Source organism: Cyprinus carpio, chromosome B17, assembly GCF_018340385.1.
Source record: "Cyprinus carpio isolate SPL01 chromosome B17, ASM1834038v1, whole genome shotgun sequence".
Taxonomy (NCBI): Eukaryota; Metazoa; Chordata; class Actinopteri; order Cypriniformes; family Cyprinidae; genus Cyprinus; species Cyprinus carpio.
Window position 1 is genome coordinate 10511889 of NC_056613.1, and position 16358 is coordinate 10528246.

Sequence of the window (16358 nt, forward strand, 5' to 3'; positions counted from 1 at the left end):
GAAACACCACAGGGTGAAATCAATTACAGATCCCTCTCGAATTAACGTTAATCACACAGCCTTGTCTCACTGGTGAGCACAGTACAGAAAAAGGCGCTGAGGCTGCCTCACTGCTGCACAATAAAGTGCTAAATTTGATCACAACACTTCAAATGAGGGAATTTAAATAAATCCCTCTAGGTTTAATTAAAATAATTAAAACACACTGGCAAGCAGCACGGCCAGTATTGTATCATCGGTTCCTGAATTGGGTTCTATATAAAGACACATTCCTGCAGTGCATTTCAAAGAAAGTTAAAATCTAGCTAGTTGAATGCAAAAACAAGGTGAATCTATTAATGCGGCCATGCGTTAAAAACAAAAGTACAGGAAAAGTGTGCTAGTGATAATGAAATATACTGGTCAGGCAAAATAACTATCCAATATCACTAATCTCGAAACCAAGGCCAGATATCAGCCAAATACAATCAGGCTTAGCAATATTTAATACTATGTAGTGTTCTTTTAATTTATATATGTATTATACTATAACATATGAATTATTTACTGTGTGAGCCTTTGGAAATTTGAAAACAGTTTTTAATGCTTAATATTTTTGTGGAAATGCACTACCATTCAAAAGTCTGAGGTAACTAAGATTTAAATAAATAAATAATTATTTTATTCAGCAAAGACACATTAAATTGACCAAAAGTGACAGTAAAAACATTTATAATGTTATAAAAGATTTCTATTACAAATAAGTGCTGCTCTTTTTATTATTCAAAGAATTCTGAAAATTTTCACAAAAATATTAAGCAGCTAAAACAGTTAAAAAAATTTACAATGATAAGAACCATTATTTATTTATTATTTCTGAGCTCTGATAAAAATTGATAACTTACATTTACATTTTAAAATATATTTGAATAAATAAATAAAGTTATTTAAGATTGTAATAATATTTGACAATATTAAATTTTTACAATATTTTTGATCAAATAAATGCAGCCTTGGTAGGTATATATATTAAATATAAAAATAAGAGGAAGAAAATCATGACAACACAATATTTAATTTCATAATTTTTAATTATTTTAATCTTAACTCAAAACAGAAACAACCTGCCACCTATATATATATATATATATATATATATATATATATATATATATATATATATATATATATATATAATGATATATATGTATATATATATATACTATACCTATATATATTATATATATATATTATATATATATATATATATATAGATTATATATATATATCAGCCAAATAATGTTGGCAGTGCTGTTAAAACACATCTCATTATGTGGTAGCCCAGCAGCACTGAAGATAGGGATCTTCTGTCCATGAGCGATACTGTTCATGCCGTCAATAGCAGAGATGCCTGTTTGGATCATTTCCTCAGGGTAGATACGACATTGAGGGTTGATGGGCTGACCTACGAAGAGTCAAAGGGAGTACAGTAGGGCTGCCCTCGACTAAGGATTTTTCTGTTCGACTAGTAGGCATTTATTTTAAGCATTAGTTGACTAATCGCACGTTTATTAATAAACCATATTAATCATTATTATAAGCCTTTAATTGATTACATAGCCTAATAAGTGCTCAAGCACATGCATAAAGCTTACCACGGAGCAAATTTCTTTGTTTTTTTCTTAAGAAGACAGTGACACTGACTCGTCATCTCCACAGTAGTGGATGCACATGCATGTTTCATACGGATTACATAATCTGAGAATATTTGTCATTTGAAAGTAGACATTTCACTCTCTGTAGATATATTTTTAATGTTTGTAATGCAAAGATATAGGCTACACAGAGTTTTACGCTCAAGTTCACAAAGACCGAGACGGCAGAAAGTGCATCATGTTTGCTTGCATTATTTTACAAAAGCACTTTTTTGTTATTGTGAGTGCACACAAATAAACGTAGAGTCTTTACAGATTTGAAAGATGTATTACTCTTATCTGTATGACCAAAAATGACAGACACTTGAAAATCACACATATCTCCAATTTAAAATTACATCTACCAACCAATTTAAGATGATAATACATAAACAATACACAAGATAATCCATATCCTGCCCGTCGATGTACAGTATTACTACCCAATGTACTGTATTAGACCAGCCATTAACAATCTGTCAGTCAAGGACTGTGTGACTTCGCCAGTGGATTTTTTTTTTCTGCTACTAAGCGACTAATACAATTTTGGTCGACCAAGCCTCTTCTGGTCGACTAACGATTAGTCGACTATTGGGGGGCAGCCCTAGAGTACAGTGATCACACCTGAGCAAGAAAAAATCTGGTGCTTAAGAGTCTACAAAGTACAACTTCTGTTTCTAAAGAAGGAAAAGAAGGCTAATGGAAAAAAAAAAGATTTTCTTAGGGCAAACCTATCCACATTGACCATGACAAATGATGAAGGCTTATATTTTAGAAAAAACGTTTTCTCGTTAAATCTGGAGTGGTGTGACCTTGAGGCCTGATCAACCTTTTATTACGCCCCCTCTTATCTGTTTGGCTCATTCAAACATTGCCCTGAATCACCATTGTATACCTTTGATAGCTCAAAAGATCACCTTTGCCATTTCAGCTTAGCAGAGATCAGGGTCATGAGGTCAGTAAATGGCTTAAAAAGCACACAAAAATTCCCATTCAACCTCTCAAAAATTTCAAATACCAACAAGGAGGAATTTCAAGCACTGATGAACATATTCTGGCATACTGGGCTCTCAACTAAGCTGTGTGCATGCTGCGCAAACGCAAAGACAAAGAACATTTAACATGGCTGGTGGCAGGCTAATTGGCAAAGATGGGCAGCTAAAATTTACAATCAGGTTTGTCTCAAATCAACCCAAACTTTAGAGTAAATAAAATCACAGAACTGCTCAGTCATCTATGTGGCTCTTAAGAAAACACTTGTTCCTGCAGAAGTTACATAAAGCTAAAAAAAACAAGTCTCTTACCATTGATGTCCAAATAGTCCTCAGCCAGAACAGTAGGACCCCGGTCAATTGGTTTACCTGACCCGTTGAAAACACGTCCTGAAAAAAATGACAAGTTTTAAATGATGTCTGTATTGGTAAGAAGACACATAAAGACTATGATTACATAGGCTGCAAGAACATCAGTTATACATGCTTACCAAGCATGTCTTCAGACACAGGTGTGCGCAAGATGTCACCAGAGAATTCACACGCGGTCTTCTTAGCGTCAACGCCTGAGGTGCCTTCAAACACCTGATGGGCACAAAATGTAAATATTTTTCAGTTATGACCTGATATTAACCTTAGATACTGCAAATGTTGATGTCTAACAAATATTTATAGAGAATAGTTATATTTGGCTCAGAGTCAAACATCTGCAGATGCTTTTAAATGAAAACTTGCCTGAATGACAGCTTTGGTACCAATGACCTCCAGAACCTGCCCGCTCCTCTTAGTCCCATCAGGTAGGGTAAGGTGCACAATTTCTGCAAAACGTGGAAACTAGAGGAACATGATAAAGTCAGAGATGAAGTCAATTTAAAAGTAAATTTATGAATTTAACTTAAACTCAGTACAGCTGTACCATAACAGGAATAAATTATATTTTAAAGTATATTAAAATAGAAATTTTGTAACATTAATAGAAAAAGTTTTTTTTTACATTTTAATAAAATTTCACAGCTATTTTTGATCAAAACAATGCAATCTTGGTGAGCATGAGAGTCGTCTTTCAAAACCATTTATAAATCTTTTCAACCACAAAATTTTGAACAGTATGTTATTAAACATGAATAACAATCTAATGTTCAGAAGTTTAACTATAAAATTATTTAAATTTCATTTATACATAAAAAAGTCCTCCTTTACTATTTGTCATTTTAAAGTAAGTTTAAAACACTCATATTTTGAAATACTTTAGTTTTAATAAACACAGAAAAAGGACTTACTTTAACATTGTCCAAAATAACCAGTGGCCCATTTACACCAGACACAGTAGAGTAGGCTGAGGAGGATGACAAAAAACGAAACACAATGTGAAAACAAACACAACAAACATTTTTGTGACTTTATACTGCCTGCAAAAGGAAGCCAAGGCCTGAAAATTAATATTAAAATTAACACCTTTAATTTTCATTTTTATTTGACCATTTGAGACGCCCCTGAATACTAAACATGCAATTACTAAACAGACAAACTTTTATTGATTCTAGGTTGCTGCATGTCTTTTTGACAGGCGTGAGTGCAGACACACATGCACACACTCACACACACACACACATAGTGACTGCAAGCACTAGCTGTGACCAATAAAGTGCATGAAATTTGCTACAAAAGCCCACAATCACATTGAAATGAGGACTCTTTCTCTTGACACCTGTGCATCTAATTGTACACAGTGACCTTTACTGGAGTATTCTAAATGGCTTTCATAAATTTCCATGTCCAAATGTCAGGGCTAGAAGAACACAGTTAGCACATTCAAGGCGGCTTTTTCAGCAGATGTCACTATGGGAGATGACATCTTCACTCTGTTCCATGAGGGACAATTACTTGGCTCAGACTATGGTAATTTTTATGGTTCCAGGTGCCAAAAAAAAGGTCTCATATAGCCTATACAAACAATTATACTCATTTTTGACTGACAGGATGAGCTATCTTTTGGTTGAACAGGCCAGGGAGAATGGGGCACAAATGTCACTTTAAAGGCAAAGTCCATCCAGAAGTCACGATTTATTTGCTCACCTCATGCCATCTCAAACCTGTGTGACTTTCTTTCTTCTGTGGAGCATTAAAGAAGGTATTCTGAAGAATGTTGGCAACTAAACAGTTTCGGTTCCCACTGACTTACATTGTATGGACAACAGATACAATGGAAATCAAAGAGAACTGAAACTGACTGGTTATCAAACATTCTTCAAAATATCTTATTTTGTGTTTAGCATAAGATAGAAATGCATATAAGTTTGGAACAACATGAGACTGAGTAAAAGATGACAATTTTCTTTTTTGGGTGGACTATCCCTTTAAGACGACACTGTTTTCCCTCCATCATGACTGGGGCTCATGTGACTACTGAATCACTACGGACAGTCCGTCCTTAAACTATGAATCACAGCAAGCATAGTATGCCCAAAATATAACAACAGAAACATCAGGCCTGGGAAAGAAATAGCTAATTTCTGGAGCTGTGGTGCTCATCTGGGTGAGGACGGTTCAAGTATGACCTGCAACATATCATGATGACTTCTTTCCTGTCCAAACTATTAGTCAAATTATGCAGAAGAAAAATTAAACTACATTTTTCCCCCATTTTCTTAATATAAGAAGTGCTTTTAAAAATACACCAAGTATTGTTGGTCAGTGTCAAGTTTCACAAATTGTTTTTTTCCAAATTCTTTTTTTCCAAAATTCCAAAATTCTCCAAAAAAAAAAAAAAAAGAAATATGTAATGGTAGTTTATGGAAAACATATGGAAATATATAATACATAATAAAACACAAAACAAAAAACTAATAAAAGAATCTTAAAAAATATAAAAATATCCATTATACTCTTAAAAACCAAAAAACACCCAAACCCCAAATCTTACTTGCTACTGTAATTTAAAGCAGTCTTACTGAGCTGTGATTCTCTCATCTATGTGAGAAAGGTTTGAATCTGATTAGCAACATCACAATACATTTTTTTCTGTCCAATCTAATGATGCAAAATCAAAAAAGAAAACTAGATATTTTCATTTCCTCAATCATGTAAGAAGCACTTTTTTAAAGAACACTTAAGTATTTTTTATAAAAAGGCAAATAGGTTTTTGGTCCAGACTGCAGGTGCATGCTCAGGGTGGGTCGTTATTAGCAGCAGAGGGAGTGGTCTCATACTTTGGCCTTTTACTTTGCATGGGAAAACATTAGCCGTCCTGTCACAGGAGCCAATTTGGTGTGTGTCCTTCACTTTGTTTCAGCATGTGTGTATACGTGTGTGAAAGAGAAAGACGATGCATGCTAGATGGAGAAGAGTCAGCTTTGTCTGCTCTGGGTCGTCCATCACGCCTCAGTGTGTCGGTTTTGTGTGTGCCGTCAGACTGTGGTCTGATATCAAAGGCAGTAGGAAATGAGAATGGACTGTCTCTAACGCTCAGCACAGCAGCCCCACGGGGAGCAGACACTATGCCACTAATTAGGCTTCAGACAGCAGAATCATTTGTCAATGCACTATTGCCGTTTCCCACACACACACACAGACACACACCTGCACATCGTGACTTTCCTTACTGGCTGAGGAGAAAATGAAGGGCGAAAGAGAGAAACGTAGTTCCATCCTTTTGTGTTTTTTTTCCCCTTTTCAGATATTTTTTCTTTATCTTTGGCTTATTTTTTGTATTTTTGTTGTTTTTGGTTAGTTTCCGGGTAAAAAAACTAGAGGAACAAAGGAAGAACTGTGCTAAAATCTGAGGCCCCCTGCTTTCACAAATTCCTCTATGAATATTGTGTGGGAAAAAAAAGATTCAAAGGTCTTGTGACAATCTATTATAGAAGTATCACAGTTATTAAATGACATCTGTTGTGTTTCCCCTCTCCGGCTGCCCTGTGGTTCTGCCAATGAATGGAGATAAATGTGTCTAAAATTAACTAATAGTACCTTGATTAATTAATACTGCCCACTGGCTACAAAAGAAGAACCACTTCAGTTTCAGCTACTGCCTTGCAAGAATTAAATTTATATACACACACACATATACAGTACTTGCTTTTGTGGTTTACGGGGACTTTGTTGTTTTTAATACTGTACAAACTGTATTTTCTACACCTAAGTTTTCGACGCTCTACACCTAAACTTACCCCTTACAGAAAACTAATGGAAATTTTTGAATATCATAAAACACCATTTTGTATGTTTTTTAAGCCTTTTGTTTTATGGGGACACAGGAAGTGTTTACGTTGTAGTACCCATGTCATTATACACATTTGTGTCCTCATAAACCATATATATTATACATATATTGTATATAATATATATATATATATATATATATATATATATATATATATATATATATCACACACAACAAACATACAAAATATATACCATCAAACACAAAAAAACAAACATTCAAAAAATAAGTCTCAAATTCTCACCAAAATTATAAATCTATTTACTAAAGAAAGAAGTCTCTTATGCTCACCAAGGCTGCATTAATTTGACCACAAATACAGTGAAAACTATAAAAATACACCAGTCTTCTTCATTGACCCACGATCCTTCAGAAATCTAATTCTAATTTCTAATTCTAATTTACTGATTTTCTGTTCAAGTAACATTTCAATTTTGGAAACAGCTATATTGCTTAATATTTTTGTGAAAAGCATGATTTTTTTTTCCAGTTAGCATTTATATATATCTTTTGCAACATTATAAATGTCTTTACTGTCACCTTAAATTGATTTAATTTACGCTTCCTGAATAAAACAATTATTTTCTTTAAAAAAGTAGATAAATAAAACATATGGTAACCGGATGATCCACAACAAAGCATAATTTAAAAAAAAATTAACTGATATTGAAATTTTCATTTAAGTATTGTTTTCCGTTATCTTCTACCATCAGTAGTATACACTGCAAAATGTAATAAATAAAAAAGGACACATTACATGCTGTCTTCTATTTGGTATACTAAAGTTGTCTAAAATATGTCTAATAAAACAAGAAATCTCACAGAAAAAGATATTAGCTGCACAGGTGAAAGACCTCGTCTCCCATTATGATGATTCCCTGAATGACACGTCTTCCCTAAATAAATGATTAGTCTCATAATTGCTGTTATTACAGTAAAAGAAAAACAGTAGTCAAATCACCCTAACACTGAATATTCGCTCTCTCAAAACACTCAAAAACAGATGCGTTCCGCAAATTTGCGAACACACTAAAATGCACACTTCCTGCAAATTCCATCATTTTTCAAGACATTATGGCTTTTTCTTCCCTCCGTCCTTTTTGCCTCAACCCAGACAAATTGTAGTATGTGCTTCACAGGGAGGTGCTTATAAAATGGATTTAATAGCTACACTTACCCTACAAATTGCCCATATGTTTCAAAGGAGATACATATGTCTATTTACTGAGAGGTGATCATAATTACGAGGCTGGAAAATTGCGGCCATATAATTGTACATCAACCCCTTAAAAGTCTCTCGAACGCAACGCAAACTGCTAATGGAAAACAGTGAGGAGCTGAAATCTTTACTCAAACAAAGCTCATGACATGCGCCGATATTGTGCACAACATTAGACGAATGCTAAACGAAGGCACACAGGTGCTAATCTGCTCTACCAAAGCAGGACACCGCTAGTTTTTTAGTCAAACAACAGAAGCGAAAATTAACACTCATCTAAACACGCAGAATAAATGAACAGCTGTACGAACACAGTGTAAGAAAACCTGCAAAACAGTTGCTTATTAAAAAAAATTAAAACAAGGGCGATGAAATGACCCTGCCGAACCATGAGCCAATCGCCTTCCAGATCTGTGATGAAGATGGCGGCCCACTTCAACTCCACACACAGAGGACTCAGTGCCTCATAAGAGGCCTTGTAAAATAAAGATTAAAAAATGGCTATACATTCACATGGTGTGAAGTAGCAACATTTCCCATTAGCCTTGAAAAACTTTCCCCACCCCTCCCAGGACACTTGAGTTTGAGTGCGCCGGTCCGAGGGCTAGGCATGCAACACCAGCGCGGGTCAACCTGAGGCCTGTGGAGCTGCCAGGCCCTATTGTGTGCCGAGATGTTAATTGGTTCTAATCCGGCGGTAGAAGCTGTTTTGGTAGCCTGACCCCGCGCCCTGAAGGACACCTTGGTGTGAAATACTAAAGGGCCCATTCAAGTGGCGCTGAAAGGAGGCATGGAGCATTCCAACACATTTCCATCTCTGCTGTGAAAGAGAAGCGCTGGCGGTGAGGAGGGGGCACGGTGGAACAGGCATTTTTTTTTTAGGGCCGGCCGGTAGCATTGCGCTGAAACTGAATTAACGATACAAAAGCACAGGCAAAGGTACCAGGCTGGTCTCATTCACACCCATCCTCCTGTGTTTCTTCTTTTTCTTTTTTTTTGCTGAGCATCCGCACCGTGGTTTCCCATAAGACGTAATAAAAGAGAGCGCTAATTGCCCCATGTTTGGGATCAGATCGACACAAATGCCACTGTCATTAAACAGACAAACAAGGCTCACACAATTCCGCCATGACACCCACTAAACTTACCCCACAAGACCCACATATTAAGCCTTGATAATGAATTCTGAGACACTCTGTGTCTTTGATACCGTAACTGAAAAAAAAACTGATCCTGTCGGAGGGGGACAGATGTCTCCGTCCAAGGACAATCTATGAAAGCAAAAGGACAGGAAATGAAATCTCACTCTGAACAGTCTTGGTTTAAAATGAAGACTGGGGTTTAATTGTACCACCATTTTTCCAAAAGGAATTGTAAGAAAAGATTGTCATTTGTGCATTTCTCAAAATACCAAAGTGGATTTTGCGGCAAAATCAAATGACCGAACCTGTTGGCATTGGATTCATAACTCACAGTCATAATTTGGAGACTCTGAAATCACATGGTTTGATATGACACCTCTACATCCTGACTGAGAGAATAATGAACAGACTGTTTAAGTTCTATAAGTGAGCAAATGTTCAATGGCAAAATTTACTGAACCACCTGCCAAAACGCTACAAAATTACACAGCTATTCTGCAAGTACGGGCAATGTTCAATACCGACCTTTTGTCGCAAACGTAAATGGCACAAAACGTAGTACTGTGCTTTTGATTAAACACACATTAGCACATTTCTGTGAAAATAAAAATTAGGGCTGCGGTCCTGTAAATACGTATAATAACTGCTGGATTCTAAATTCAATGTTACGCCTATTCAGAAACATGCTGAACACTGAACAAAAGTAAAAATTTGGGGACACAATAACATGCTTTTTGGAAAAAAAAAAGAGAACCGTTGGATGACCAATAAATAGACGTATGAAAGACAGTGAATCAGAGCTCACAGGGGACCTTGGTGGTATTCTCTGGGACTTCAATGCTAACAGAGGGAATCCAATTATGGCACAGACAGCACAATGTGCTACACACTCAAAAGGGCAGGTTTTGGATTTAGTGGACTACGTATCAAAATGAATTGAGCAAAATCTGTGTTGAAAGATGATCATTTTGAATGCATAAAACGACAAACTGGAGATACTGTTTGAAAGGCCTTCATGATTTCACATGCAAACTGATGATTATAGCCTCTTTGAAGAACTAAAAGTGCTAGCTAATTAAACTCGAACAATCCCCCAGCAAAACGTTTTAATGTGTGATTATGAACTGAAAAGTCACCGACATAAAGAAAATGCAAGAAATGCGATAATTAATTAAAAATATTAAAATACAAAAAAGTATTAAATAATTTGATGTTAAATTATAAAATAACAAACAACTTAATTATAACACTTAAAAAAAATTGCAAGATGAATCAAAATTCGCCACGTATGTTTATGTTTATTCAGGTCAGGTAATGTTCTGTTAAAGAAAACAATACAATGCCCTTTTCAAGCGATGTTTCAGAGATGCGTCGAGTCCGTCTGACGTTTGGAATAACATGACATCAAGATTAAATGGCAAGAGAGAGAAAAAAATTAACTTGACATGCTATCAACACTACTAAAAAATGTCCCCTAAAAAAAATAAAAATAAGCAAGACCTGCATGCAACACACAGACAGTCTGATAAAGACGGACACGCACACACGCAATTGTGGCTGTTCATCTGTCCTAACAAAGACCTCCACAGTGATGACACCCCCATCAAACAGGAATGCTTTTAACCCCACAGGTAGAGGCAGAGGCTGTGACGGAGGACTCCCCACACGCATGCACTGATTGGGTCGTGTGTAATCAGACGACTGCGTGTGTGTGTGTGTATGTTGAGGGAACGGTGGGAAGAGCTGTAATCTGTGTGTGTTTCCTGGCGGGATGCAGACTGAAGGGGTGACAGCTAAACTGAGACAGCTGGTTAACCCCGCTGCCTCTCGAGGAGAGGTGGCAAAGTGGTGCAGTTACAATAGATCGAAACAGCCGTAATGTTACTGCAACAGTTTGAGAGTGATTTGCAGGGACAGGCGGGTTTTCACCCGTACGCTGCCTAGCAACAGATCTATAACAAAAGTCCAAAGCGGGCCACTATGACAAGCGAAGTTTACGCTGTTTGTCATATTTCATATTCGAGTCCATGCGGATGGCATACTCTAGTTACTTTGATGTCAGAAACAACAAAATATTTCAAATCAAACTTGATATTTTAAAAAATAACTTTTCAAAACTTTAAAGGAGTTAATGAGTTAACAGTGCATTCAACACTTATTATGTATTCTGTGCAATAAAGTGCAAATTAATGCAAAATGGTTTTTTTTATGTTTTATTTATATTTTTAGTGCTTAAGACAATAAGGGACAATTCATAGACACTCTCTATCAGGCGTTTTTGGATGGACAGACTATAAAATATAAGACTATAAATCGCTATCTTAAATATAAACTTTATCTTATATTTTGAATAACAAATTAAATTCTAAACATAATTTAAGATATAATTATGACAAAATAAATAGACAAATGACACTTTTTATTAATATTAAAAAATAACGTAACGTATTACACATTCTATGTAATTAGGTAATATTTTGAACATTCTGTAATGTGCTTTGTCAGGTTTTTTCCTCCATCTTCAGCTTTGGCTTTCTCACCATTGCATTGAAATAGTATGTAAATGTGAAAATCACAGCACAAACTAAAATCATTTTGTAATATTAATTTATAAACCTATATAGTATGCAAATGCTATGAGGTAAACACTGAAAATGACATAAAATAAGCAACATTTGTACTTAAAACACACAATAAGAATTTTTTTTTTTTTCAAAAAAAAACATACAATATGCTTTTAAGACAAAAACGTCTAGATCAAAAAGCAAGAAAACAGTGTGTCATATGTGACGTGCATAATGGGATAAAAAAATTTTTTTTTTCATTTTTAATCCAAGCAGTCCATAATTGTATATACTTGGATACTATTTTTGAAAGTTGACTATTCTATACTCGTCTTTCATTTACTTTTCTTTGATGGCAAGATGAAGTCGAACGCCCACCGCGGGCTTTCTTTTTCACTGTCACGACAATTGATTAATTACAGGCGGACAAAAGGATTAGCAACAGGAAACAGTGGATAAAATAAAGGAGGGCTGTGACATCTGAAAGATTTGTTTATAACCATGTCATTACGGGTAATTGTTTCTTCACAGAAATACCATTACCGTGCTGAATGTCTTTTCAGCACATTTAAACGTCTATTCAGCATTAAAACAAAGCGAACAGACAGTCTGGGTTAATTGCTTTTGTTGCCAATGACGTGATTAAGACAAAAAGGCCTCTGCTTCCACAGAAAAGATGAATGCACTGTACGTTTACTTTGTTTGTTTGTTTCTTCAGGCATCTTGGAAATCTGACTGGGCACAAGCATGCTAACAAATTACTTAAACACACCAGCACAAAAAAAAAAGAAACAGAAAAAAAAAAAAAAAAAAAAAAAAAAAATAGCGTGATTGAATTGCAAATATTTGATATATTCTAAATCTGCATTCTCTACATACCAAACGTTTAGTAACAAAATGCAAAAATGCTTTCCTTCCACTGCGCCCTTTTAAATTGGAGATGAAAAAAAGTTTTTAACTTGAAGGTCCTTTCTGTGTTTTTCCAGCCTTTTTTAAGGACAAAGCAGGACCAATCAGACCTGCACTGACGGACACGGCCTCTCGACTGTGATGGCATATCAGGCGCTGCAAGGACTCATGGGTACAGATCTGTGTGTTTGCCTTCCCATCAGTCTTCATTGCTTTCAATCACAGCCCACTATCAGCATGCACTCTGCCATTGATGAGGCACAAAATGGTGCTGCTATCTGGCATGCCTACATTAGAGAGGCTTTTTTTAACAGTATTCCGGGGGGCGTTTCAGATCGGGGGTCTTTACGCATGCAGCTTCTTTGGCTTTCAGGAGGGAAGGCTTCAATTCTTCCATTAAGTAATTTATTTTCTTCCTGGTTTGCTAAGAGGCTTTTAGCCTGAGCTTTCCTTTGACACTCTTAGGAAAAAAGAGAAACAAGCTACCTGTGCTTCTCGGTGGGACAGTGTGTTTTGAGGTCTAAATTAATGAGATTTACAGTGAATAACATCAATAATACACATGGAGGGGAAAAATGAGAGAAAGATGCCAGACAAGCTGTAATTTTAGCAAGGTTCTCCATTAAAGGGGTAAACAAAATTAACTACTCAAGTGCTGAAACATCATACACAAGAGTCAAATTATGCTATCGAAGAGATGCCGGCAACACATTATGACTGCGTGGCATCATCTGATGTTCCAGCAGGTTGAATGCTGGATATTGCGAGGTTTCGAGAAAAATGGAGAGAACAAAATATAGGTTATAAAAAATATATATATAATAAATAAATAAATAAAAAACTTACATTAGCTCACTACCAAATTCAATACCATTTAAAAGTTTCAAGTCAGTAAGACTTTTTGTTCTGAAAGAAATTAGTATGTTTATTCAGCAAGGACATATTAAATGATCAAAACAGGGACTGATAATAATCGGAAATGTTACCACCAAATCAGCATATTAGAATAATAATTCTAAAGGATCATGTGACACTGAAGACTGGAGTAATGGTTGTTGAAAATACATTTTAAAATATGTTAAAATAGAAAACTGTTATTTTGAATTGTAATAATACTTCCAGTACTGTTTAATGGTAGTTCTGATCAAATAATTGCAGCCTTAGTAATCTTTTTTTTTTTTTTTTAATTGTACTTTTGAACGGCGTTGTAAAACAAAACAAATGGAGGAAAATACACAATTTTGCAACTAGAATGCAAAAATGTGGTCATCATCAGCTGTACACTTAGGTTCTACTTCCTCCATTTAGGGAACCATTGCATCTTAGTGGGTTTTCCTTATTACTGTTAATGCCAGGTTTAAAACTGACCAAACAAATGTCCATGTTGCACTGCACTACAGACCTCAAAAATTAAATTAGATTTCAGATTAGCCATCTATATGCCATTGAACTCCTAAACAATGACAAAATACACTTTTAGGATATATACACTCTTAAAATTTACAAAACGGGAGTCATGTTAAAAATTTTTGATGACTCATCCTGCACTACACCACTTTGTCCAATCAAATGCTCAAAAACAAGAATGCCCCTCCCCCTAATGTGACATACAACCGAATAGCAAGGAGTAAGCCATGCGGCGGAGACATAACCAAAGCTTATAAAAAGTCTCCTCCAAACTTAATAGAAAATATGTCAACACAGGAAAGAAACTGCGTTTTTCATGGGGTTTTAAACAATTTGCAATGTGCTATTAGGTTGCATCTGACAAGGCAAACAATTTGACAACAAAACCCTTGACAAGAAATGGAAATGACAAGAGTCAGACAGAGAGAGGCTGAACACAAAAAGTCAATTTAAAAAGACGTGATGGACAAGGATGAAAAGCACTCTTCAGTAGCCCATATTTCTGATAGACTAAAACAGCATGAGCAGATTCAAAGATGAAGCTGAACCAGTGATAGTTTTACAAACAAACCACTGCAAAATTAGAGCCTGGCAAACAAATATTTTCTGGTGTATAACTGTTAATTAACTTCCAAACAGAATCATTATGAAAAACTATTCTGCAACCTGACAGATACTAATATATAATACACTGACATTATTCCAGAGGAAAATATGCAACTTTCATTGCAGTTTGAAATAAAAGATTATGAATAAAAATTAAAATAAAATGACTACACTTATGCAACTAGGGCTTTAAGACAGCCTAAAGCAAAAACAGATGTAACTTTTTCAGTGACAAAAAAATAAATCAAAAATCACATGATTTGTTTGGAGCTGAAGGTTCCCTTTTGCACATTATTCACCGGCTCAACTGGGTGTCACGTGATCACTTCACATGCGAGGGATCATCACTCAATCGGTCTATCTCTGTGTGCATTAGCTATTGTATGAAAATCGAAAACAAAATCATAAAAACATCCATTCCGTTCACCAAATACAGACCTAAAAAACACATATAATATAAATGCTATCATATTGTCAGTATTAAACTGATGGAGGTCAATAAACCATTCACAGAAAGAGCATTCAAACGATCATATACTAAATTTAAAGACCAACCTTAAGAAATCCATAACAAAAATGTATTGTTTACTGTCGTTTTGAATTACTATTTCACATCAGATTAAGCGATCTGGCTATAAATAATGACATTTAGCCTAGTTCGGCTAGCTAAGTTAGCATGTTTACACTTGCTTAGACCTTCAAAGACACCAAAGGTTATTTGTTTTCTTATAAAATGAGCTTAAATAACACACCTATTTCGTTTATTTACTCAGTGACCATTCAAGAAATTAGTAAAAAAAAAAAAAAGGGGGGTGGGGGGGTAAAGCTTATCGAGTAACTATAAAAATCTAAATCTAACATTACAACTACACTTACTACACTAAGACATTCCACACCTAGCGATAAGGCAAAATGCAGATTTAAGAGCAGTAAAGAGAATAAAAATACAGAGAAAAGCCAGATGTGTTGCAGCTGTCAGCTGTATGAATGAAGTCTTACGACACTCACTCAGTCTAGGCTGGGAGATGTAGTTTCTGACCACGGCTTGAGCGTGCTGCCGTGCCGCTGCTTCAGGGCCGTTCAGATCCACGGGCCGATTCGCCACTAATGTAGGCATTGTTATTATTTTTCTTAATTAAATTAAATGGTCTAAGTGTAAACAGATCTGCGCTGAGAGCAGATGAACAGACGGAGTCATATGACAACCGTGGTCAGGAAGTAACACTCGTGAACGCTCACGTCAAAAACGTGCGCGTAAGCGCTTACAAGCGCGTGCATGAGTCAGCAAGCGCTCACGAATTTATACAGTTTTCACGAATTAACACTTTTGTGTTCCATGACTTGTGAGAAGTACTCACTGAGAACTACTAGATAATACTTCTGATACAACATTATCTAACATAAAACCACTTAACACCAAACGTAGGTAGCTAGTTGTAAGAATTTAAGAATTCTAGGTTTTTCCCTGTTCCACCTTAAAGGTATTGGCTATAAGAATATAAACATTTTATCACAGTGGACTTGTTGACATAGCCGGAAGAAAAGATGTTTTAATGCTGCAAATATCTCTTCATAATTATCTAAAATAATTACAAATATACAATAAAAATAATTAATGTCATAG

At 35.5% G+C, this 16358-nt stretch overlaps 1 pseudogene; it reads right to left on the bottom strand.

The window, feature by feature from the left end:
* LOC109071070 overlaps positions 1-15989 on the bottom strand; it is a 28481-nt pseudogene extending 12492 nt beyond the window's left edge.
* Between the last annotated feature and the right edge of the window lie 369 nt (positions 15990-16358).